Genomic DNA, 25607 nt, shown 5'->3' with positions numbered 1-25607 from the left:
CTCAGGAAACCACAGGTGGGACCTCGGGAACCACAGGTGAGACCTCAGGGAACCACAGGTGAGACCTCGGGAACCACAGGTGAGACCTCAGGGAACCACAGGTGAGACGTCGGGAACCACAGGTGAGCCCTGGGGAGCCACAGGTGGGACCTCGGGAACCACAGATGGGACCTCGGGAACCACAGGTGAGACCTCGGGAACCACAGGTGAGACCTCGGGAACCACAGGTGAGACCTGGGGAGCCACAGGTGAGCCCTGGGGAACCACAGGTGAGACGTCGGGAACCACAGGTGAGACCTCGGGAACCACAGGTGAGCCCTGGGGAGCCACAGGTGGGACCTCGGGAACCACAGGTGAGACCTCGGGAACCACAGGTGGGACCTCAGGGAACCACAGGTGGGACCTCGGGAACCACAGGTGGGACCTCAAGGAACCACAGGTGAGACCTCGGGAACCACAGGTGAGACCTCGGGAACCACAGGTGGGACCTCAGGGAACCACAGGTGGGACCTCGGGAACCACAGGTGAGACCTCGGGAACCACAGGTGAGACCTGGGGAACCACAGGTGGGACCTCGGGAACCACAGGTGAGACCTGGGGAACCACAGGTGGGACCTCGGGAACCACAGGTGGGACCTCAGGGAACCACAGGTGAGACCTGGGGAACCACAGGTGAGACCTCGGGAACCACAGGTGAGACCTCGGGAACCACAGGTGGGACCTCAGGGAACCACAGGTGAGACCTGGGGAACCACAGGTGAGGCCTGGGGAGCCACAGGTGAGCCCTGGGGAGCCACAGGTGGGACCTCAGGGAACCACAGGTGAGACCTCGGGAACCACAGGTGAGACCTGGGGAGCCACAGGTGAGCCCTGGGGAGCCACAGGTGAGCCCTGGGGAACCACAGGTGAGACCTCGGGAACCACAGGTGAGCCCTGGGGAGCCACAGGTGAGCCCTGGGGAGCCACAGGTGGGACCTCAGGAACCACAGGTGGGACCTCAGGGAACCACAGGTGAGACCTCGGGAACCACAGGTGAGACCTGGGGAGCCACAGGTGAGCCCTGGGGAACCACAGGTGAGACCTCGGGAACCACAGGTGAGCCCTGGGGAGCCACAGGTGAGCCCTGGGGAGCCACAGGTGAGCCCTGGGGAACCACAGGTGGGACCTCGGGAACCACAGGTGGGACCTCGGGAACCACAGGTGGGACCTCAGGGAACCACAGGTGAGACCTCGGGAACCACAGGTGAGACCTCGGGAACCACAGGTGAGACCTCAGGGAACCACAGGTGGGACCAGGGAGCCACAGGTGGGACCAGGGAACCACAGGTGAGACCTCGGGAACCACAGGTGGGACCTCAGGGAACCACAGGTGAGACCTCGGGAACCACAGGTGAGACCTCAGGGAACCACAGGTGGGACCTGGGGAACCACAGGTGAGACCTCGGGAACCACAGGTGAGACCTCGGGAACCACAGGTGGGACCTCAGGGAACCACAGGTGAGACCTCGGGAACCACAGGTGGGACCTCAGGGAACCACAGGTGAGACCTGGGGAACCACAGGTGAGACCTCGGGAACCACAGGTGAGACCTCGGGAACCACAGGTGGGACCTCAGGGAACCACAGGTGAGACCTGGGGAACCACAGGTGAGGCCTGGGGAGCCACAGGTGAGCCCTGGGGAGCCACAGGTGGGACCTCAGGGAACCACAGGTGAGACCTCGGGAACCACAGGTGAGACCTGGGGAGCCACAGGTGAGCCCTGGGGAGCCACAGGTGAGCCCTGGGGAACCACAGGTGAGACCTCGGGAACCACAGGTGAGCCCTGGGGAGCCACAGGTGAGCCCTGGGGAGCCACAGGTGAGCCCTGGGGAGCCACAGGTGGGACCTCAGGAACCACAGGTGGGACCTCAGGGAACCACAGGTGAGACCTCGGGAACCACAGGTGAGACCTGGGGAGCCACAGGTGAGCCCTGGGGAACCACAGGTGAGACCTCGGGAACCACAGGTGAGCCCTGGGGAGCCACAGGTGAGCCCTGGGGAGCCACAGGTGAGCCCTGGGGAACCACAGGTGGGACCTCGGGAACCACAGGTGGGACCTCGGGAACCACAGGTGGGACCTCAGGGAACCACAGGTGAGACCTCGGGAACCACAGGTGAGACCTCAGGGAACCACAGGTGGGACCAGGGAGCCACAGGTGGGACCAGGGAACCACAGGTGAGACCTCGGGAACCACAGGTGGGACCTCAGGGAACCACAGGTGAGACCTCGGGAACCACAGGTGAGACCTCAGGGAACCACAGGTGGGACCTGGGGAACCACAGATGGGACCTGGGGAACCACAGGTGAGACCTCGGGAACCACAGGTGGGACCTCAGGGAACCACAGGTGAGACCTCGGGAACCACAGGTGGGACCTCAGGGAACCACAGGTGAGACCTCGGGAACCACAGGTGAGACCTCGGGAACCACAGGTGGGACCTCAGGGAACCACAGGTGGGACCTCGGGAACCACAGGTGAGACCTCGGGAACCACAGGTGGGACCTCAGGGAACCACAGGTGAGACCTGGGGAACCACAGGTGAGACCTCGGGAACCACAGGTGAGACCTCGGGAACCACAGGTGGGACCTCAGGGAACCACAGGTGAGACCTGGGGAACCACAGGTGGGACCTCGGGAACCATAGGTGGGACCTCGGGAACCACAGGTGGGACCTCAGGGAACCACAGGTGAGACCTCGGGAACCACAGGTGAGACCTCAGGGAACCACAGGTGAGACCTGGGGAACCACAGGTGGGACCTCGGGAACCACAGGTGGGACCTCAGGGAACCACAGGTGAGACCTCGGGAACCACAGGTGAGACCTCAGGAACCACAGGTGAGAACCAGGAGCTCTCGGGAGCCTGGGTAGCTGAGGAGGGACCTTGGGTGCCGTCCCCTCTCCTGCCCTCTAGCACCTCTGTGCCCCTGCACATCCTGCTGTCTCTCCGGGCACTGCAGGACGCTCTCCATGCTCACCTTGGCCTATCACCTCCCATCCACACATGTCCTCTCTTCCAACCTCCAGCCAGCCTGGCCGAGGCTCGTCTGCGTCTGTGACCAGCCCTTCTTCCCGTCACCTGTGCCTGCCCAGCCACAAAAGAGAGGGGAGCTTCCTGCTCCGGGCCGTTGGTAGACCCTCCCTCACACTCGGGGAGACTGCCACGCGCTGGCCGTGGCCTTCAGGCCTCCCTGCCTGCCCGCCTGGCCCTGCCTTGCTGCGCAGTGCCCTAGGCCCCTTCTGCAAACACCTGCAGGCGGACACACCCAGAGACGAGTGGAACCAGCCCGCCGTGTAGCTGCAGCCGGTCAAGGGGACAGAAAACCAACCCCATCGTCAGACGCTGCCCTTCCGAGCTGGAAGGGGCCTTTGTGGTGTCTGAGGCAGTGCGGTCATCTGCTGGTGGCCTCTTACAGAAGTGACCGACTAACACGAGTGTGTTTCTCGCTCTGCTGGAGGGAGCTCCAGGGTGGAAGGGTTTTGTTCACGACTGTGTGCAGAGCCGGCAGAGTACCCGGAGGACCGTAGGCACTTAGTGAATGTTTGTGGAAAGAAGGAAGGAAGGAAGGAGAGCAATGATCCCGGTGCAGGACGAGGGTGATTCAAGTCCACTCGAGGGTGGCGAGGGCCATGGCCTCTGAGTGGACAGAGATGTCCGACTCGCCCTCGAGCACACTTGATTTTGCAGGTGCTTCCATTACCCCGACCCAGCACCCCTCCTTCGCAGGCACAGGAGCCTGGGAGCTCCTCAGCGCGTCTGTTCACACCACCCTGAGCCCGTATTTCCCGACGACGACGGTGCACGGGTGGAGAGGTAATTGAATTCTGCACCTGGGCAGAAGTGACCCCAAGGGGTCTCCTGCACCCCAGGAGCAGGAGAACGGGTGGCACATGCATAAGACGGTGGCCACAGAGCAGAGAGTTGGCATTGGAGCCAAGAGCAGGGACTGTGGGGACCCAGTCACCCAGGGAGAGGGCCAAGGGAGGGGGAGGCTCTCCCTCTCCCCCCATGGCTTGTGGGGCTCTCACACTTTGGGCAAAGAGCCGTGTGAACAGGGGACGGGGCCCAGGGCAGGAGTGCCCTGAGGCAGTGGGAGCCACGGGGGCATCTCTTTGCCGATGGCTGTGGGAGCAGGGGAAGGGGACCGGCATTCCAGGTCTCGGGCGAGGGCTGCAGGGCCGGCCACCTCGGCTCCTCTGACAGCCTGGGCCAGCACCAGGGGGCCTCGCTGTGGCCAAGCCCATGGCCCCAGATCCCGGAGGGGAGGGGTGGCCAGGGACATCAGAGCCCTGGGGTTCCCCAGGAAGAGAGTGACGGTGGCGCCGAGGAGGCAGAGGACAGTGTGAGGGGACGGGGAAGTGGGGTGCAACTGCAGGGAGGGACCTGCAAGCCCTTTGTCATGGGGTCCGCCCTGGAGGCCCTTCTAGAGGCCAACGCAGCACGTGGCCAGCACGGCCTGCAGCAGCCTTGGCCTGGCCAGCAGCTTGTGGGGCAGCCTGGGAAGGAGGGAGCCGGGCAGGTGCCATGGACACAGCCGCGTCCCCTGAGGCAGCAGCATCCTGGGAGGCCTAGCCCTCAGTCCCCAGAGACACCCAGAGGGTTCCAAGGCCTTACTTGCTTCTTTTAAATGATTTCTCTTAGCAGACGGGTCAGACAGTTTTCCAACCCTGGGGCAAACACATGACCAAACGTAAGAGGAGGAAGATTTGTTTTGGCACCTGGTCATTTGATCCATTGTCTCAGGGCCGGGGATGAGGTGAGTACAACACAGAGACCACGGCTTCAGAAAAGCCCTCACCGAGAGAGAGAGCCAGCCGGCCCCAGTCCCCAGCCCTCCAGGAGAGAGAGAGCCAGTCGGCCCCGCGGTCCCCAGCCCTCCAGGAGAGAGAGAGCCAGCAGACCCAGTCCCCAGCCCTCCAGGAGAGAGACAGCAGGGCCCTGGTCCCCAGCCCTCCAGGAGAGACAGAGAGCCAGCAGACCCAGTCCCCAGCCCTCCAGGAGACAGAGAGCCAGCAGGGCCCAGGTCCCCAGCCCTCCAGGAGACAGAGAGCCAGCAGGGCCCAGGTCCCCAGCCCTCCAGGAGAGAGAGAGCCAGCAGACCCAGTCCCCAGCCCTCCAGGAGAGAGAGAGCCAGCAGGGCCCAGGTCCCCAGCCCTCCAGGAGAGAGAGAGCCAGCAGGGCCCAGGTCCCCAGCCCTCCAGGAGAGAGAGAGCCAGCAGACCCAGTCCCCAGCCCTCCAGGAGAGAGAGAGCCAGCAGGGCCCAGGTCCCCAGCCCTCCAGGAGACAGAGAGCCAGCAGGGCCCAGGTCCCCAGCCCTCCAGGAGACAGAGAGCCAGCAGACCCAGTCCCCAGCCCTCCAGGAGAGAGAGAGCCAGCAGACCCTAGTCCCCAGCCCTCCAGGAGAGAGAGAGCCAGCAGACCCAGTCCCCAGACCTCCAGGAGAGAGAGAGCCAGCAGGGCCCAGGTCCCCAGCCCTCCAGGAGACAGAGAGCCAGCAGACCCTAGTCCCCAGCCCTCCAGGAGAGAGAGAGCCAGCAGACCCTAGTCCCCAGCCCTCCAGGAGAGAGAGAGAGCCAGCAGGGCCCAGGTCCCCAGCCCTCCAGGAGAGAGAGAGCCAGCAGACCCAGTCCCCAGCCCTCCAGGAGAGAGAGAGCCAGCAGGGCCCAGGTCCCCAGCCCTCCAGGAGACAGAGAGCCAGCAGGGCCCAGGTCCCCAGCCCTCCAGGAGACAGAGAGCCAGCAGGGCCCAGGTCCCCAGCCCTCCAGGAGAGAGAGAGCCAGCAGGATCCAGGTCCCCAGCCCTCCAGGAGAGAGAGAGCCAGCAGACCCTAGTCCCCAGCCCTCCAGGAGAGAGAGAGAGCCAGCCGGCCCTGGTCCCCAGCCCTCCAGGAGAGAGAGAGCCAGCAGGGCCCAGGTCCCCAGCCCTCCAGGAGAGAGAGAGCCAGCAGGGCCCAGGTCCCCAGCCCTCCAGGAGACAGAGAGCCAGCAGGGCCCAGGTCCCCAGCCCTCCAGGAGAGAGAGAGCCAGCAGGGTCCAGGTCCCCAGCCCTCCAGGAGACAGAGAGCCAGCAGGGTCCAGGTCCCCAGCCCTCCAGGAGAGAGAGAGAGCCAGCAGACCCTAGTCCCCAGCCCTCCAGGAGAGAGAGAGCCAGCAGACCCAGTCCCCAGCCCTCCAGGAGAGAGAGAGCCAGCAGGGCCCAGGTCCCCAGCCCTCCAGGAGAGAGAGAGCCAGCAGGGCCCAGGTCCCCAGCCCTCCAGGAGAGAGAGAGCCAGCAGGGCCCAGGTCCCCAGCCCTCCAGGAGAGAGAGAGAGCCAGCAGGGCCCAGGTCCCCAGCCCTCCAGGAGAGAGAGAGCCAGCAGGGCCCAGGTCCCCAGCCCTCCAGGAGACAGAGAGCCAGCAGGGCCCAGGTCCCCAGCCCTCCAGGAGAGAGAGAGCCAGCAGGGCCCAGGTCCCCAGCCCTCCAGGAGAGAGAGAGCCAGCAGGGTCCAGGTCCCCAGCCCTCCAGGAGAGACAGAGAGCCAGCAGGGCCCAGTCCCCAGCCCTCCAGGAGAGAGAGAGCCAGCAGGGCCCAGGTCCCCAGCCCTCCAGGAGAGAGAGAGCCAGCAGACCCTAGTCCCCAGCCCTCCAGGAGAGAGAGAGCCAGCAGACCCAGTCCCCAGCCCTCCAGGAGACAGAGAGCCAGCAGGGCCCAGGTCCCCAGCCCTCCAGGAGAGAGAGAGCCAGCAGGGCCCAGGTCCCCAGCCCTCCAGGAGAGAGAGAGCCAGCAGACCCAGTCCCCAGCCCTCCAGGAGAGAGAGAGCCAGCAGGGCCCAGGTCCCCAGCCCTCCAGGAGACAGAGAGCCAGCAGGGCCCAGGTCCCCAGCCCTCCAGGAGACAGAGAGCCAGCAGACCCAGTCCCCAGCCCTCCAGGAGAGAGAGAGCCAGCAGACCCTAGTCCCCAGCCCTCCAGGAGAGAGAGAGCCAGCAGACCCAGTCCCCAGACCTCCAGGAGAGAGAGAGCCAGCAGGGCCCAGGTCCCCAGCCCTCCAGGAGACAGAGAGCCAGCAGACCCTAGTCCCCAGCCCTCCAGGAGAGAGAGAGCCAGCAGACCCAGTCCCCAGCCCTCCAGGAGAGAGAGAGAGCCAGCAGGGCCCAGGTCCCCAGCCCTCCAGGAGACAGAGAGCCAGCAGACCCTAGTCCCCAGCCCTCCAGGAGAGAGAGAGCCAGCAGACCCAGTCCCCAGCCCTCCAGGAGAGAGAGAGCCAGCAGACCCGGTCCCCAGCCCTCCAGGAGAGAGAGAGCCAGCAGGGCCCAGGTCCCCAGCCCTCCAGGAGAGAGAGAGCCAGCAGGGCCCAGGTCCCTAGCCCTCCAGGAGAGAGAGAGAGCCAGCAGGGCCCAGGTCCCCAGCCCTCCAGGAGAGAGAGAGCCAGCAGGGCCCAGGTCCCCAGCCCTCCAGGAGACAGAGAGCCAGCAGGGCCCAGGTCCCCAGCCCTCCAGGAGAGAGAGAGCCAGCAGGGCCCAGTCCCCAGCCCTCCAGGAGAGACAGAGAGCCAGCAGGGCCCAGTCCCCAGCCCTCCAGGAGAGACAGAGAGCCGGCAGGGCCCAGGTGCCCAGCCCTCCAGGAGGGAGAGAGCCAGCAGGGCCCAGGTCCCCAGCCCTCCAGGAGACAGAGAGCCAGCAGGGCCCAGGTCCCCAGCCCTCCAGGAGAGACAGAGAGCCAGCCGGCCCCGGTCCCCAGCCCAAGGGACATACTTGCCTCCCATCAGGCCCCTCATCCTGAAGGCCCCACCACCTCCCAGCAGCACCATGGGCTTGGGACAAGTCTTTAGCACAGGCCTTTGGGGGACACTTTCCAACTGCAGCAACACAGGGCTAAGGAGGAGGTTATGGATCAGCTCTTTCAGTCGGGTCAGGGGGTCATTCCTGTGATAAAGTCCAACCCCTAGGACCTCGTTGCATGACAATATTTATAGATGTAACCTGTTCTAAGGTGAACAAGGTCACAGGACGGGCCATAACCCAATGCGGTGGGCCAGGAGGAGGACTCGGTGCCTCTGCTCACCACACAGAGGGGCCACCCAGGCCGGCTGCACCCTGAGCCAGGATCCAGTGTGCACAACCTGCCAATCCCCCCCCAATGCCGCACAATGCTGCCCAGGAGATACTGCATCCATCTCTGGACAAGGATCCATCAGCCAGCCCATCACATCACAAGGAGCAGCCAGATCCGTCACATCACAAGGAGCAGCGTGATGTGAACGAGGACGTGCTGGCAGGCTGGAGGAGGCCCAGACACGTCTTGCTGTTGGTTGTGAAAATGTGGTGGGTAGAGATGTGAAGCCTCCCGGTCTATTGATTAAATTCAGCCAACTCCCACTAATGTCGCAAGAGAAGGCTTTCTTGGAAAGTGGATTCTAGAACTCTAGTGCAAGTGTGAACCTGGAGAATTATCATGGGAGATGCCTCATTGTCCATAAATCAAACCACGGAGCAATATTAATCAAAGCAATTAGACACTAGCTAAGAAAACAGAAGTGATCAATGAGGTAGGTGGTTGGGTGTACCACAGAGCAGCCTGTCACAGATTCTCAACATGTATTTCAAACCGGGGCAGAAACTACTCAAGAAACAGCATTGAGACAATGGATTCCTGTCTGGAAGACTGTTAGGTCCCATTCACACCAAAAACAAAGTCCTGATGAATATTGCATCTAAATAGCTTTGATTATGAACCAGCAGGGCCCAATGGACAATAAGAAGACAATATATAAAAGGCATTTTTCAAATAGTAGGAAAGGAAAAATCTTTATAATCAGGACGTGAAATCCAAAATTCACAAAGGAAAATATTGGCTGATTAGATCTCACGTGTCTTTTAAACTTCAGAAAAGTTAACAAAGTTAAAAGAAAACAGCAGATTAGAGTAAACACGTGAGGGTCAATGTCACCGACGCCTGGCTAATGTCCAGGTTTTATAAAGCAAATTTTTTATTAGAAGCATAAATGCAAAAAAGTCACAAAAATCTTATACACTGGTTTTCTTAAAAATCAGAAATTTGCTGGTAAAATGGCCAATGAGAACTGGGGCTTCAGGTGTCAGGCGTCCTGACCACTCGGTGTTTTCCCTGGGGTCAAACTGGGCAGATCTGCAAACCAGAAAAGTGTGTAACTCTTGGTCAAGGTACACACACAGGATGAAGGGGCTCCAACAGGTTCTGTTGCAGTAAAAGTGGCTTAAAGCTGTGGAAAGGCCATCCACCAGCAGATGAGAGTTCAGATGCAGCCCCACTCCCACGTCCTGCCAGCCCCAGGGTTCTTCTGACCTCCTGTCCCCTCCCCCAACCCCCGGCTCTTCCACAAGTTCCCCGGGAGGAATCCAGCCAGGCACCTGCCCCGTGGCTCTCCCTGTGCAGCCTGCGTGGCCAATCAGCAGCACTAGAGGTCCCTGCCCAAACAGCCCGGGGCCACAGATGCACCAGGGCTTCTCCCTGCCTGGCCTGGCCACCGTCCTGCTGGGACCCCAGCCATGACATCTGCTCTTCCTCAAGGCTCTCCCCTCACCAAGGAGAGACCCAACCAGGGGGGCAGAGGTGGGCCGTGGGGCCCAGACAGACTTCCAAGCTGACGTTCCCCGACCTCAGAGCCCAGCACGGCCATTGGGTGGTCTCTGTTAAGGAAGGCATGCCCACCTGCAGCCCTATGCCCCGGGACTGAGGAGCCGACGCTGGAATGACCCAGAAAACCAAGCACCCACCTCTGTCCCAGAGCAGCACACCACCCGTGTCACCTCAGCCACGTTCTCCTGGGGTTGCCATAAAGCTGGACCACCAGGCCAGTGAATGCAGGGGCCCCAGGGCGCCCCCACGTGCACATTCTGTCCAGCTCCACTGTGTACACTCCATCTCACAAATGCTCGGAGGCGAGTGTCAGGCCTCTTGCCAAGAGCACGTGGAAGGGACAGAAAAGATGAAGAGCCCACGAGCTCCCAGCATGCCACCCTGCCCCCCAGGCCTGAACAAGGGTCCTGGTGTCAGACTCAGATGGAAAGGGAAACCCTGAGGCCTCCCCGTGGACCCTGCTGCAGAGTCAAGCCAGCAGGGGGCCAGGAGGACAGCCCGGCCTTCCTGAGCCTCAGGGTGCTGCACTCAGTCAGTGTGTCTCAGGGTCAGGACAGGGCACCTGTGTGAGCCAGCTCTGCAGGCCTCCCCAGAAGGCACAGCGCTGTGGCCCACACGGCACATGGGAGAGCCTGAGGCAGCATCCTCTGCTGCACGCTCGGTCCTAGGACGGCAGGACTGCACCCCTCATTCCCAGGAGGCCTCGGTCCATTTGAGTGCAGCAATCTCCTGGAGATGCATTGAATGAATTTCCATGTTTATAAAACCATGAATTATTGAAAAGCACTCAGGAATTTTTTGTGTTCCATTTACACAAATCAATGAACAGGGCTGCGTTCAACCTTTGCACTGCCGCTTTACAGTTCATGAAGACAGGTAGCACCATCATCTATGTGCTGAGCACGAGCTGATTCACAGAATTTATTATTCAACAAGAAGAAGAAAGGCTTTTAAAAGAAAGATTCAGAGCCTACAGGCGGCAGGGACTAGGTGGTCTTCTTGTTGGTGATCTCCAAATGTGCACCCGAGTGAGGAGACGGAATGGCGGCCTCCCAAGAGCCCGTCACCCCAAGTCAATAGGTATCAACATTTCACTCTTCCTGCCCCACTGACTCTCCATCTTTCTGAAAACCACATGGAAAGATAAGTGAACTGAAGTTCTGATAAACGTGAGCGTCCGTGATGTCGTGACCCTGACCACCACTCTCCAGTCACGTCTACGGAGGATCCGGAAAAATCCCAAGAGCAACGTTGTCACACACTCAAAATAATTCATTTATTTAGTCAGGAAGAGTGAAACACATGAAAACTTAAAAATGGCATCTGGAAAAGAGGAGGCTTTACATACTCTGTACTAAACTCTAAAGCCTCAGAAAGCCCCACTGAAACACAAATGGCCTTTTCCACCGCCTTGGTGTAGGAAGTGCTTCCGCAGTCTATCCTCAAAGCCAGAATCACACACGGAAATCCAGCTCAATTGGTCTGGGAACACAAGACCATTCCCATACTTACAAGTCTAAAATCATTGAAAGACAAACTGGTCCACCTCAGAGTTGAACTTGGGAGCTCGTGGATCTGGAGTCAGTGTGACAAGCAGCTGCCTTCCTCTGTGAGTCCCCAACAAGGAGGAATCAAACTGCCAAAGGCAGCATTTATAATAGCATCAGCAACATGACGTGACTGGAAATGAACCCAACAGATGTGCAAACCCTCTACTCCGACCACGGCCCGTTCTGAGAGACCAAAGCCGTTCTGGATGAGGGTGGATCTCAGGTCGTGCGGGACCTCCCGGGAAATCTGTGTCTGAAGGTCTCAGCACATGCCAGGTTCCCTTGGTGGAGGGTGGGTTTCCACGATCAATGTCTAAACTCCGAGCAGCCCAGTCCCATCCCCCTGGGTTTTGCAGAAATTGACAAGTTCCAGGTCAACCTGGAAGATCAAGAACGCAGGCGTGAAGGGTCAAGACCCACGCCAAAGCCACCTGGCAGATACAGGTGACTTCAGCAGCAGGAGGGACTGGCCACTGCAGCGCGGAGCTGGACACACACACGGGGACCCAGGTGGAGAGTGGAGGCCACCTCCCGCTGGTGCTTGGAGGCTCCTGGCGCCTAGGAAGGAATCGCCCTGTGGGAAAGCTCCGCCCTCACCACCCACCTGTAGAGCCCAGGGGCCTATTAGAGGCCAAACCCTTATCACCAAGTGTCATTCAAAAGGGATCTTGGCCAGCACTGCAGGGGACGGCTAGCAGCTGTGTCCATGGCTCGGGAGGCAGAGGGCCCTTTCCACTTTTACCGTGCAGCTGTCCGGCCCGTCCTCCTGCTGGACATCTGGCTCTCATATTCGTCCTGACTCAGTAGTAACTTCACACATTACAGGTTCATTTCTTTATCGGACCCAGCACTTCCCTGTCCTCTGATGCCGACCGCAGTGCTGGTGGTGGGCTCTCCACAGGGTGGAGGGACTGGCCCCTACCGTCAGCCCTCAGAAGGAATCCCAGGGCCTGGCTGGGAGGAGCAGAGAGGGTTCCAGAACCCGGCCCTGGCCCCATCCAGGGTTCTCCCAGGGGCACCTGCCTCTGCCCTCTAGAGGCAGGTGGGGTGGGGACCTGGCTGGGCTCCCCTGCTCCTCCTGGACCAGTGCCTCTCCCTATCCCGGCTGCTCATGTGTCTGAGCCTGTGTCCCTGGAGCCAGCGGCAAGGTGGGGTGACGTAAAGATCTTTATGTTGTCAAACCTGCTCATCTTGCATTCACAGGGTTTGCATCTGTTGAATCCTGAGAAATTTCTCTGCACTCCCATGATTATGTGAACATTAAATATTCATACCCTGAGCATCAACCCACCTGGCATAAGATGTAAAACAGAGACTATAACTTCATTTTTCTCCCCAAAGGCTTAGATAGATGTCACAATACCACTTATTGAATAATCAATCCTTGTGCCACTGATGTGAAATAGCACCTTAATAATGCAGTGAATTACCGAGGACACCTGCGCTGCTCATCCATCCATCAGGCCCGTCCCCCGTCCCGGCCAGGCCACACTATTTTAATTCTGTAGCTTACGGCTTCCGTCTCTGGCAGGGCAGGGCCCTCGTTCCTCATCCTTCTTAGCAGGAACATTCATTCTGCCGTGTTCCTCCACCAAAGGACACACGCTTTTGCTCTTGGGTTTTTGACGACTCCGCAGCCCTCCTGGCCTGGGCACCTGGGCCTGAGCTAACAGCCTGATGGCTCCTTGACAAGCAGGATGTGCCTCTCAGCTGGTGTGTGTCCGAGAGCCTGTGCTCAACATTGGCTTTTTATTTTATTTCATTTTATCTGTGGAGTGGTGGGTGGAACCTAGGGTCTCACATGTGGGAACAAGCACCCACCACTGAGCTACACCCCGCCCTATCTACTTTTTGAGTCAGGGATTTGCTCAGTTGCCCAGGCTGGCCTTGAACCTGCGCCCTCCGGCCTTGCCTCCTGGGTGGCTGAGATCACAGAGGCCTGGCTCCTTTACCTGGTGGACATTGGGAGGCCTGGCTCCTGCCCTCCCAAGCAGAGCACCTGCATCAGGACTGCCCAGCCCACATGGCTGCGCAGGCTCTTTGTCCACCCTGTCTGTGTGGGGGAGCCACCGCGGCATGCTGTCCTCCCTCCTAGATCTAAGTAACAGGAGGTGCCTTGACTGCTCCTCCAGTGACCGTGTCCTGTGTGCCTTCCTCTCCCTACCCCTGTCCCCTGCCTGCCCATCTCTCGGCTGCAGAGAAGGAAGACAGAGTTGAGTTTGTGGTGGGAAGGAGTGTCCAGACTGAGTGTCCCAGGACAGCTGTCCCACAGACACTGTGGCCCACATCCCTGTCACTCGGGGTGGCTGTGTGGGTGCTGCTGGAGCCCAGCCGGCCTACTGTGGGTTCCTCCCTGTGGCTGGTGCCATCCACCTGTTCCGGGGACTGCACTGAGAAGGAAAGGCCATGAGAGACGGGAGCTGCCCGTCTGGGGTCCAGCAGACGCTGACTGAATCAGCCACCCCTGGGGACAGAGAGCTCAGGTCCCCCTCATCCTGGGAGGAGCTGACTGCCCGGGAGCCTCACCCCCTGTCCTCAGTGGCCAGTCCCGGGAGCAAGACTGAGGGGGACGGGCAGCACCACCGTCTTTCCTGGCATGACCACACAGCATCTCAGGGGTGACCCCAGAGCACTGAGGGGCAGCAGGGCCGCTGGCTTCACGTGTCCGGACACGCCTGGAGACCATTCCATGACGGACGTCCCCTGGGCAGGACAGGACTGAAGGACTGTCACAGGAGACGCAAGAAGCCACAGAGCAGCAAAGTCCCCATCATGTGACGGGGGGTGGGGGCAGGAGGTGGAGATGGGGAGAGAGGATCTGAGGCCGCACGGAGCTGCTCACATTGCTCCAGGTCTCCCGTGACTAGAGAGTTGGGGAGATGTCACACCCAGCAAGCAAGTCCCCAGGGGTCTCCCAGCCCCTGTCTCTCCAGGCCCCCTGGGGGCTTCTCCTCACATGCATCACTCATTCCTTGCACTGCCCTGAGGCTGGACAGACTCCTGGTCCACAGAGGCCATGAGGGAGACTGTCACCTGGTCCTGAGTGGACACTAGTTCCACAGCCCTCTCGAGTGCCTCCCTGGTTCCCAGCCATGTCAGGCCCAGGCCTCTTGGCTCATTCTCTGTGGACAAGTGGCCTGGGCATGCCTGGATGGCAGCCGCCCATCTGTGCCACCTGCCCCTTGCCTCCTATGCGGGGCTCAGCTGGCCCTGCTGCAGAAGGCTCCAGGTGGCAAGCCCAGACCAGGGCAAGCTCGGCTGCAGGAGAATCCTCCCTCCACCCCGAGACGGGTGGCCTGAGCTGCAGGCACTTCAGGAGACCAGACTCGCGTGGTGACTCCACCTGTGCCTGCTCTGCCCCAGCTGTCATCGTCCTGGGACAGCAGTCCCCAGGAGTGGCCCAGGAACATCAGCCCCTCACTGTTCTCTGTGGATCACATGCTCAACTTCTGCAAAGTGGGTGCAGTTTTCACCTCCAGTGCCACCTCCTGTGCACCCACTGCCACCTCCTGTGCACCCACTGCCACCTCCTGTGCACCCAGTGTCCTCATCTGTGCACCCGGTGCCACCACCTGTGCACCCAGTGGCACCTCCTGTGCACCCAATGCCACCACCTGTGCACCCGGTGTCCGCACTGTGCACCCACTGCCCCCACCTGTGCACCGACTGCCCCACCTGTGCACTCACTGCCACCTCCTGTGCACCCACTGCCCCACCTGTGTACCCACTGCCATCTCCTGTGCACCCACTGCCACCTCCTGTGCACCCACTGCCCCACCTGTGTACCCAATGCCCCACCTGTGCACCCACTGCCACCTCCTGTGCACCCACTGCCCCCACCTGTGCACCCAGTGCCCCACCTGTGCACCCACTGCTCCACCTGTGCACCCACTGCTCCACCTGTGCACCTATTGCCCCACCTGTGCACCCACTGCCACCTCCTGTGCACCCACTGCCCCCACCTGTGCACCCAGTGCCCCACCTGTGCACCCACTGCTCCACCTGTGCACCTATTGCCCCACCTGTGCACCCAATGCCACACAGGGACCCCTGCCTCTCTGCCTGCATCCCTCCAGCCTGTGCCTCTGCAGGACCAGGGTCTCCACTGCTCACTGGCGGCTCACAGCTCTGGAGGCAGGAAGCAGAGACCAGAGTGCCTGGGGATAACACTCCTGGGCAACCTCTCTGCTGTGTGGGGGCACTAACCCACCTCATGACCTCCTTGCCTCCTGAAGGCTGCCTCTGGACACCACCTGCCACCTCATGTGGCCGTTGGGCTGCAGCACATCCAGCCTCCACTGGGCAAGAGGCCCAGCCCCGCCCTTCTCCCCTGGGCACTGGGGCCCTGAGAGGGGGTCGTGGCAAGGGCCATTTCTCCTCCCCAATGCGAACCCTCTCTCTCTCTGGACCACAGCCTCCGCTGGGGGCAGGTCGCGTGGGTCAAGATGAACCATCCACGCAGTGTGAGGGGTGCGGCTTCCCAGGGTCCCCGATGGGGACACTGCTGCCTGAGAACACGGGAGGTGACTTGGCCTCTCCCTGAAACCGGGCGGCTCTCACCTTTGAGGCTAATCCAGAATAACCAAGGCGGAGAACAGGAGGGAGGGACGGGCCGTGCAGGGAAGGAGACGGCGGACTTGCCTCACCTGCAGGGCAAGCCCAGCACCATGGCGGCCACTGTACCAGGTCACACGAGAGCGTGACCTGGTACCCTGCACAGGAAGGCTTTTGAAAACCCGCACAAGAGTGGGGACCTCCCACCTTCCCTGGGAACTTCAAAGACGAGACAAGAGACCAGGGGCTACCGGGCTACAGCTGGGCCACCGGGCCACAGCTGGGCCACAAGCCAGCGCAGGGAGCAGGACAAGGCTGAGTGGCCCCGGCTCCTGCCTTCCCCAGGGCTCTGCCCCTCGTGCGGGGCCTTCGGGGAGTCCGGGGCCTGGGGGCTCACACCCCGGCGGGCTCTGGGCAGTCTAGGCTTGCGCCAGCCCCGAGCAGGGACCAGGAAGACATTTTTAATAATGCTACTGACACTGCGGTGGGGGATCAGAGGGGAGGGGCAGCCTGGGACCCGCAGGTGCGGCAGGCTCTGGAGGGGCACTGCAGACTGCAGCCAGCTCTGCCCCAGGCCCAGGCCAGCAGCCAAGATGGGGACCCTCCAGCGGCTCCAGGACAGGGAGGCTGTGCCCAGCCTGACGCACCGTCCCTGGCCTCAGGAAGCGCATTTCCTCAGCTGTCAAAATGGGGCCGTGGCAGCCTCCCGGGCTGAGGGAGGATTAACTGGGAACGTTCCTCGTGTCTTAAGTGCAGTGATGTGACTTCTTTTTATAGTCTTCCTAGTTTAAAATAACTTTAGGCTCACAGGAATTCACAAGCTGCAGGGCCGACTCCCCAGCGTGTCCCGGCCTCCGAGGCCCACACCCTGCACAGTCTCCGTACCTCAACAAAAGGGAGAGGCCGCCTGGTGTGAGGGTGTCGGCTCAGCTACGGGCCTTGTCTGGATGTCTTCTGCTTTCCACGCCTGTCCTTGTCCTCTCCCAGATCCTGCCCTTAAAGGGCCCCAGGCACTGATGATTTTCTCATGGAGTCTCCCAGGGACCTCACGCCACCTCCATGGGAAAGACATATGGAGAGCGAGGGTTCTCAAAATGACAAAATCCCACTGGGTGCATCCAGGCCTCGTCCCATCCTGTTCCTATGAACTAGCTAAATGGGCATCTGGAGGCTGACCTCCAGAGGTGGTCCTGGTGACTGCCATCATGGGGACACAGGGGTGGGGACAGAAGCCGTCTGGCCAGCTGCAGGTCCTACATCACAGCTGCTTGGAGAGGGCCCTGACCCAGCCCACAGTGGCCAGTGGAGTCTGCGCCCTATGGTTCAGGAGGCCCTGAAGGCCGGCTCCGGCTTTGCTGGTCTGTGGTTATCGAGGCAGCCATCTGCCAGGGAGGCCCAGGAACCAGCTGCTAACACAGGGCTGCTCCAGTGTCCTGGAGGACTGGGACATCTTTCCACGATTGGCGTCTTATGACCCTTCAAGGCAGGGCACTGTCCAGTGTGGTCCGTCAGCTGGACACAGCCCATGGACAGGTTGAGAACTTCAAATTCAAAGGAATTTGCCCTCGCAGTGTCCTGGGCTAGGGGTAGAAATGGAGAGTGAGGTGGAGGACGTCCCGTACCAGCTCCCCGGGAAACGCCAGCCCAGGCTAAGAGAGCACCGCGGGAAACCCCAAGGAAGTGGAGGGAACCAGGCTCCATTCAGTCCCTCTCCACTGGACCTGGGGTGGACACTCCTGTCTGCACAGGCCAGGCCCCACCCTGCTCATTCCACCCCAGCAGGGCAGGTTCCCCCAGGCTGTGCCATGGCCCACCAAAAACACAGCCCTGTCTCTGTGTCCAAAGAACTGCCACTGGTCCTCCTGGGCCAGCTCCCATCCCCTCCACAGAGCCCATGTGAAGGGCTGGCCCGCAGCAGGGTACCAGGCCCCTGAGAGCTCTCGCTGTGTTCACCGACACTCTGGTCTCTCTGCCTGCGTCTCCCCATCCAGCCGGGGATTCTCCGTGGGCCAGATCTGCATGGACTCATGTTGGGGTTCATGGGGGGACACAGGGAAAAGACAGCTCTCTACCAACCAGAATTCAAACCCTCACCAGATGAGGGACCTGCCTCAGCCTGACCTGGGCCTTCCCGCTCCAGAACTGCAGAAACGTCCAGTCCACACACCGCCTGTCTGGGGTTTGCAGCCGGGGTGGATGGAGACGAGCCTGCCCCGGTGTCACCCCCTGGAGTGTTGCCAAGCTTGTGACCGGCACCCGCAGCGTGCACACGCGTGGGGCTCGTGGAGTCAGAAGCGAGTTGGTGAGTTGATCACCCACGTCCCATACAGCAGCACGTCGGTCCTGTTCTTCCCATGGGTGCAGCGGGTCTCCCTCACCCGCCAGATGAAGGTGCAGAGAGTAGGCAGAGCCACCTGAAGTCAGAAAGTCCTCCATAGGACTGGAGATTCAGGGAGGAGTGGAGGTCCACGCTTCCCCAGCACACCTGCTGGAGTGGCCTTTATAAGATGGCTGTTTCCCTTCAGCACCCCCCTACAGGACCTAGGCTGCCCCACCTGGCAGCCCGCAGGTCCGGGTCTCCAAGACGAGCCTCTGCTGTTCCCGCTGGGCCCCTGGTGAGCCGGCCCTCCGTGCTGGGCCCCGACCGCAGTGCGCGCATCTCGGGGAGGGGAGGGCTGCTTCCACTTGGCCTGGGTGGTCAAGGGGTCCTGCCGCCACCACCCACCCCCAAGTCTTCGGAGGTGGAATCATGCCAAGGCCCAGCAGTGGCCACACAGGGGCAGGGTCATGTGCCAACCAGATGGTGCTGAGGCCTGGGTCGGCAAGAGCGTGCACACCAGACGGAGATGAAGCTGACAGCCACACTGCCTGGGGGTGGCTGCCACTCAGGCCAATGGGTAGCAAATGACATACCCATGGACACCCCAGAGGTCAAGCTTTAGACATCAGGGACACTGTGGGGATGAGTCGGGGGACACATGCATTCTGACCCAGAACACCCTGTGCTGTGGGGACACCCAGAGGTGAATCCAAAACCACTGCCATTCTCCATGAAGTGGGTGATGGACAGCCTGGGAAGTCTGCAAGGAGGGCCGGTGGTCCTCCACTGCCTTCCCCGCCCAGCGCCCGTGTCAGTGGGCAGGGCAAGAGGAAAGCTCTGTTTTCAGATCTGCGTGGTTGTGGCTGCGGTCTGCACCCCGGGCTATCTGCACCCCGGGCTATCTGCACCCCGTGCCTGCAGGGTTCTCGGCTGGGCCTCTGGCCACCCCCACCGGCTGCACATTCTAGTTCCTAGGCCTGTGGACCTGTGGCCTCCCATGGCAAGCACCAGGGCAGATGGGAAGGAGTCAGCAACCTGGAGATGGGTTATTTGGGGGGTCAGCGTCATCCAAGGGCCTGGACAGGGAGCGAGGAGGCAGCAGGGTCAGCGCTGACCACGAGAGCAGCAGAGGGAGGGATGCAAAGACGTTGTGTCCATCAGCCTTTTGTCACTGAGAGCAGAACACTGGCAAGAGCAGCTGAAGGAGGACAGATTGACTGTGGCTCATGGGTTCGGCGGCTGCTGTCCATGGGTGGCCGTCCCCAGGTAGGAACACCTCCACGGGGCTCCGTGGAGGAGACCGCTCAGCTCTGCCAGAGGGGCCTCTGGGCGTGTCCCAGTGACCGGCTTCCCCCTCCGAGTCCCTCCCGGGAGTCTGCCCAGCCATCAGAGGGTAGACCCAGGGATGAGGCCGCACCCGCGCAACCCTGTCACTTCCCCAGAGAGCCACCTCTGAACCCGCTGCGTCGAGGGCAGAGCCTTCGCCAGAGCTGCAGGCACGCGGCTCCAGCCCGTCCCAGTGCCGGCTGCTGGGAGGGGGCCGCAGCCAAGGCTCGTGGGTGCCTCTGGACGCTGGAAGTGGCCAGGACGCCACTTCTCCCCAGAGCCCCCGAGGGGCCTGCCTGCCGAGGCCTGGCTCAGGGTCAGGGGACCCCTTTCCTCCGGAGGCTTTCAACTCCCAACCCCGGTACCAGCAGGTGACCGAGCCCAGGCCTGCCCCCGGGTCTGGTGGCAGAGTGAGGGCCTGTGGGTGCTCTCTGGACCCCTTCACCGGTGCCAGGCCCTGCCACACCTCCAGGTCTCCTCTCACTTCCCTCCCAGGGGACCAGAGTCAGCAGGTCAACCGCGATGGAGGAGGAGGCGGAGGGCCCCCGCCCTCTGGTATGGCAATCCTGCCGAAATGACCTGAAACAGCAGCGCCTGTCTGCCAGCCTGGCCTGACCCAGAGGGCGGCTGTCCCCTGAGGAGTGGGCCTAGGTGCACCCCTGGCCATGGGCAGGGTGGACGCCAGGCTCAGCCCTGCTTCTCTCCCCCTGAGGAAGATCCTCAGAGACCCAGGAGCCTCTCACTCAGGCCTCAGTCTCCACACACTGGACCGTGCTGGGATCTGCTCCTTACAACCTACACTGTCCTGTCCCTGCCCCAGCCAAACACGCCCCCGGGCAGCCCTGTCCCAGCAAGCGCGTCAGCAGGGCTCAGCCGGGCTGTCCACCTACCAGGGGCCTGGAGCTCTGCACAGCTGATGTCTCCCGTGGGACTGAAGCCCCGTGGGAGGCTGGCGGCCTGGCCGGGCCGACTCCTGTGTGGGCCTGCCTGCTTCTGTGGGACTCGCGTCCTGCGTGGTCAGATAGGCATGCCTGAAGGCCAAGCCCAGACCAGACAGGCCTAGGATGTGGGTCGGGCGGTCACGCTGCCCTGACCTCTCCTCTGGTGTGTGAGCAGGGATACTGGTCACCACTCAGGCTCTAGGTGACAGGCACTGAGGGGGACAGTGCTGGAGGACTGGGCAGGAGCCAAGAAGCTGAGTGGGGTCACTCCAGCTTTTCCTACCCCTTGACTGGTGATCGAGGAACTTGTGACGCTTCAATAAAAAGCAGAGCCCCCTCCCCAGGGAGTCACACCTGGCCACAGGTTTAAAGGCAGCCGGGCCGTACCCACTTTGGTGGACATGTCTGTCGCACATGGGCACAGCCACCGCTTCGTCACCGGTGCTGCTCTGCTGTAGCAGCTGGCTTGCCCCAGCTCCGCAGCTGCCCTGTGGGACGCAGCCCCTCAGCTCGAGGCTCAGCCTCTGTAGGACACAGGGCGCATCTCAGGAAAGGTCCTCATCGCATCCTCAGGCGGCAGAGCCCAAGCAGGGTTCCTAGGTGAGAGACTCACGGACGGAGAGCTCTTGGGGGCAGCCTGAGGATGGGGCTGGGGAACAGGCTGGGGCACCGGCAGATGGGGGCGCAGGGACGTCCAGCCTGATCCCTCTGGAGCTCCCAAGCACAAGTCCACTACAGAGTGTCCCGCACAGAGACAAGGATGCAGGGTCGCCAAGATCCCTCACAGGTCCCTGGTCACTGCAGCCGGGAGGTGGAGGTAAAGTGCCCAGCACTGCCCAGGCCCCACGTGGCCGAGGTCCATCTCTGAGAAGGGGCAGGTGCATGAACAGCATGGCCATGGCCACAGGGGTGACGCCAATGGTCTTGGGGACCTCAGGCACCACCCTCAGCGCTTTCCTTCAGCTCCCACGCTCAGGAGCCAGAACCAGGATCCAGCCCGGCCGAAGGTGCTCCCCTGTGCCCCAGCCACAGCCCCCTCCCAGGGCCACGGTGTCGAACCCAGAGCTTTGGCAGGTCAGGACCTCAAATGCAGGAAACGGCCCTCCTTGGAGAAGGTGGTGCTCAGACAGGGGCGAGGCTGGACAGTGTCCACTCTGGGAGGGAGCAGGAGTCTCCCAGGCCCAACCCAGGAGCGCACTCAGTGAGAAGGACTATGTCCATGGGCAGGTGGTGTCCGAGGAGCAAGGGGTAGCAGCTCTGGAGGGTCTTCCTGAGAGAAGACCGATGGCCAGTGGCCCTGAGCAGAGCCGCTGCTGGGAAGGCAGCGCAGACCTACAGCAGCCCCCAGGTTCCAGACAGGAGGTGGGAAGGGGCCTGTGGAAGCTCAGCACCCAGCAAGAAGAGGTGAGGTGAGTGCACTTGAACCTGGGGAGGGGGCCGAGGGAGGGGCCAGGAGGCAGCCTGGGGCTACCTGGGCCTCCTGGTCAGGAGTTCAGGCTACAACAGGTAGGGCAGTCAGCTCCTCCTGGGGCGGGGGCTGCAGCAGGGGCCGGGGGTGGAGGGCTTGGGCAGAGGCGCAGCAGGAGGGGGTGGGGAGGGCAAGAGGCCCAGGAAATGACAGTGGAGCCAGCAGGGTCCCCGAGAGCCGCCCCCTGCACAGCGGGGCTCTGGCTTGGTGTCCCCTCCCCTCAGCAGGAGATTCCCAAGAACCCCTGTTGAAGTCAGAGCCCACAGTACCCTTGTCGGAGAGCTGAGGGAGCGAGTGTCCTGCGGTCCAGCCTTGGCCAGCTCGGACACGCCAGGAGGAAGGGCTTACTGGGCCCAGGGTTCATAGGTCCATGGCTCTGGGCCCGGGGCCAGCAGAACCTCAGGCCAGGAGCACCCGGGGGAGCAAGGCTGCTGGCCGTGGCCACTGAGAAAGCAGGACAAGGGAGAGGCCAGGGCGCCACCCCCCTCAGGGCAGGCCCAGTGACTCGTTTCCTCTGGTAGGCCCCTCCTGAAGGTGGCACCCCTTTCCAACAGCACCACAGGCTGGTGACGACACCTTTTGCATGTGGCCTTTGGGGACATTTCAAATCCAAGCCATAACTGACTCCCACACTGCTCTGCATGGCCGCACACCTGCCTCCAGGAGGCCGTGGCTTCCTCTGATGGCAGAGTCCTCTGCTCAGCCCTGGCACCTCTGCTGAGCCCACCAGGCACCCACCAAGGGAACCGAGGCAAGACGGACTCACAAGCCCCGCAGCCTGGGCCAGCCAGGCCTCTCACCCGCCGTGGCCACTCCCGACTTTCCCGGGAAGGGAAGATAGGCGCGTTCCTGAGTCCTTCCTTCCCAGGAGGGGTGGGGCACAGCCTGGCACAGCCAACCGCCCCCAGGGCTGCGAGAGCCGCAACCACCACTGGCTCTTGCTGATTAGTAATGATGTGTTTAATTGAAATTTCAAGGTTCATTACGGAATGTGGATTGATTAAATTGAGAGGGAAGATAATGAATAATATTCCCCCTGGACATGTGGAAGCGCAGGCCTGCTGTGGAGGGGACTGGAATGTGTGGACCTGCTATGTGAGAACCAGAGGACCCTTTCTGCCTGGCCCCCAGGGCCCAGATGTGCCAGGGCCCGAGAGCCGACGGGCCTGTTCTTGGTGGTTTGACCTGGTATGAGCTGACCTGCTCCCTGCCAGGCTCCTCACCACATTCAGGGTCACTGGCCAGTGTCCCCCAGGACCTTGAGGTCGGCCAGACCCTCCTTAACTCCTTCTGGGCTTTCTTACCAAGGGTCCAGGGTGGGAGCAAAAAACCACTTGGGTCACACCAGGGTGCAGCAGTCTTCCTGGCAGCAGCAGGAGGGGGCAGTCCAGATGGCTCTGGATCCCCTGCCTGGTCTGGGCACCCAGGGGATCTCCCAAGTCCTCCAGGATGCTGGAAGGGCCTGCTCCCAACCTGCTGATGCACCGTTCAGCATGAAGGGTCTGGCTGAGCTTCAAACCCCAAGTGCTGAGGTGTGAATCCCAGGCCCTTTGGGACTGGGAACGTGAGTCCCGAGCTCTCTTGCGGGTCTGTGTGTTCTCACCCACCCTGGCCTGAGCCAACCCACCAGGCCCTGCAGGTGAGTGCTATTGTACCCATTCTACAGAGAAGAGCAGTGACTGCCACACACAGCCTGAGTCAAACCTCAGCAGCAAATACTGAGAAAAGACCAGGATGAGGGGCTGTGGCTGCAGGTGCCTCACACACAGAAACAGCAGGTCTGGGAGGCAGGGGCCGCCGCTGCAGGGGGTGTGGGAGGTCTCAGGACCCCCAGTAGGGCCCTCTTCTCCATGCACGTCTGGCCATACGGAGGCTACATGCCCTGGCTCCTGGCTCTGAGCCCTTTGGCCTTAGGCTCACTTGGCAGGATCAGTTTGTAAACTACCCAGTGGCCGCTTGGGCTGCCCTGCTAAGAGCTGCTCCTTCGTCCTTCTTCCCAAGCTCTCCAAACAAGAAGGTCTGATTACCACAGAATAAATGCACCCTATCACAGATGGGTAGCCATGTTTCCAAACGTTCACTCAGACTCAGAGAAGGAGCCGCCCTGTGATTCTGGAGGTAGGGCTCCTGCGGACGTCAAATCCAGCCCTGGCGCGGCCCATGCAGGGTCCTCTTGGGCACCAGGAGAAGGCTTCCTTTCCTAAATGGGACAAAGGGCCCAGGTCGCTGTGGTTGGGCTCTCTTGACCACTGAGCTGCTGTCGAGAGCCGTACTCAGAGCAGGAATAACAGTTACTAACTGAAACCACCCGAGAGTCCCGGGGAGGCCAGACTCAGCCCTCAGTGCCTGGCTTCTGGCCACGTGCTGACCCAGGTGATTTTCAAAGCACACGATTGTCTCTAAATTTTCCCGCATCCTAAATCAGTGGGATTTGCCAGGAGGTATAAAGGAACTTAAAATTCTTTTCCTAGGCAGCAATTATTCATGCCAGTCAAAACTCATTCATCAGAGATAAACCTATTATCCATTTATATTCTAAAACCCAGCCCTCTTTAACTGAGAGGCAGCAAGGCTTCCCTCTGCAGACGGCCGCCCGAGCTGGTTCTGACAGCGCCCAGCCCCGGGCTCCCCGTCTGCACCAGCAGGCACCACTGCCGGCCTCCAGGTCCAGCCCCAGGACCTCAGCTTCCTCCTGCCCCAGATCACCTCCACCTGCAGCCACTGCGTCTGCACATGGGGGAGACCCACGAACCCGGAAACCAGACGTGCAGGGATGAAAGAGAGCCAGCAGCCCAGAGCCCCCGTCCCAGGCCCAGCAAGTCAGTGGGGCCCCAAGAGCAGGGCCGGACACTCTCCCCCACCCCAGGACTCTCTCATGAGGCACACTGGTGCTAGCTGGCCAGAGGCTGAACTGTCCAAAGCCAAACCCAGGCTGGAGACCATGGGATGTGAAGGGAACTTCAAAGGGCCTGTCCCCGGGTGCGAGGACCCCACTGGGAAGCTCCCACTATGTCCCTCCTTCATGGAACCCAGCCCTGCACAGTCCTGGAAGGTGGCAGATGTCCCCAGTGGTCTCCGTGTCATCCTGTCGGGTGTGACGCCGAAGTCGAGAGGATCCACCCCTCCCATCAGGCTCCGCGTTAGTCTGATGGTAAGGCCACCACCCTCGGGGGCAGTCATGAGGGAGCTGGTCCCTGGCCTGTTCAGCTTGTCCCAGGCTCCAAAGTCTCGGAACAACGGCAGAGTATGACCAAGACCCCCCCAGGCAGGGACCGAGGAGGAAGTGGTCAAGGAGAAAGGAAAACGCCACTGAGAAGCATCCACAGACCACGGTGACCACAAGCTCCCCTGACAGGGGTGGACAGGAGGACAGCACTGAGCCTCACGCCCAGGGAGGGCAGCCGACAAAGTCACGCAGCCCGGGCCCCCTGGACCGTGCAGGGGGAGGGCAGCCTCTAAATGAGGTCTAGATGCAGAGTTCCAATTTTATTCTAAATTCTGAGGGATAAAAATAGACTGTAGGATATGATATGTCAAGAGCTTTGTAATGTTATGAAAAACCAATAAAAAAATAAAATAAAATAAAATAAAATAAAAATAGACCATAGGTGTGTGTAATTCTGAGACAGAGAGGAAGGAGCCAGACTTTAAATATGTAAGCAATTTAAAATGAGGCAGGGAATGACATGGCGTGGAAACTTCAGAACAAAAAGAAATCAAGGGTGGATGAGACGTAAAGATGATTAAAATGCATCCGCAGCCACAGAAAAAGGAGGCTGATAAAACTTGGCAGTGTAAAAACTGTCCGGTTCCA

The sequence above is a fragment of the Spermophilus citellus genome (genome assembly GCF_964194105.1).
Source record: "Spermophilus citellus genome assembly, chromosome: 11".
NCBI lineage: Eukaryota > Metazoa > Chordata > Mammalia > Rodentia > Sciuridae > Spermophilus > Spermophilus citellus.
The sequence above is the reverse complement of the archived record's forward strand: the minus strand, read 5'-3'. Positions refer to the sequence as shown.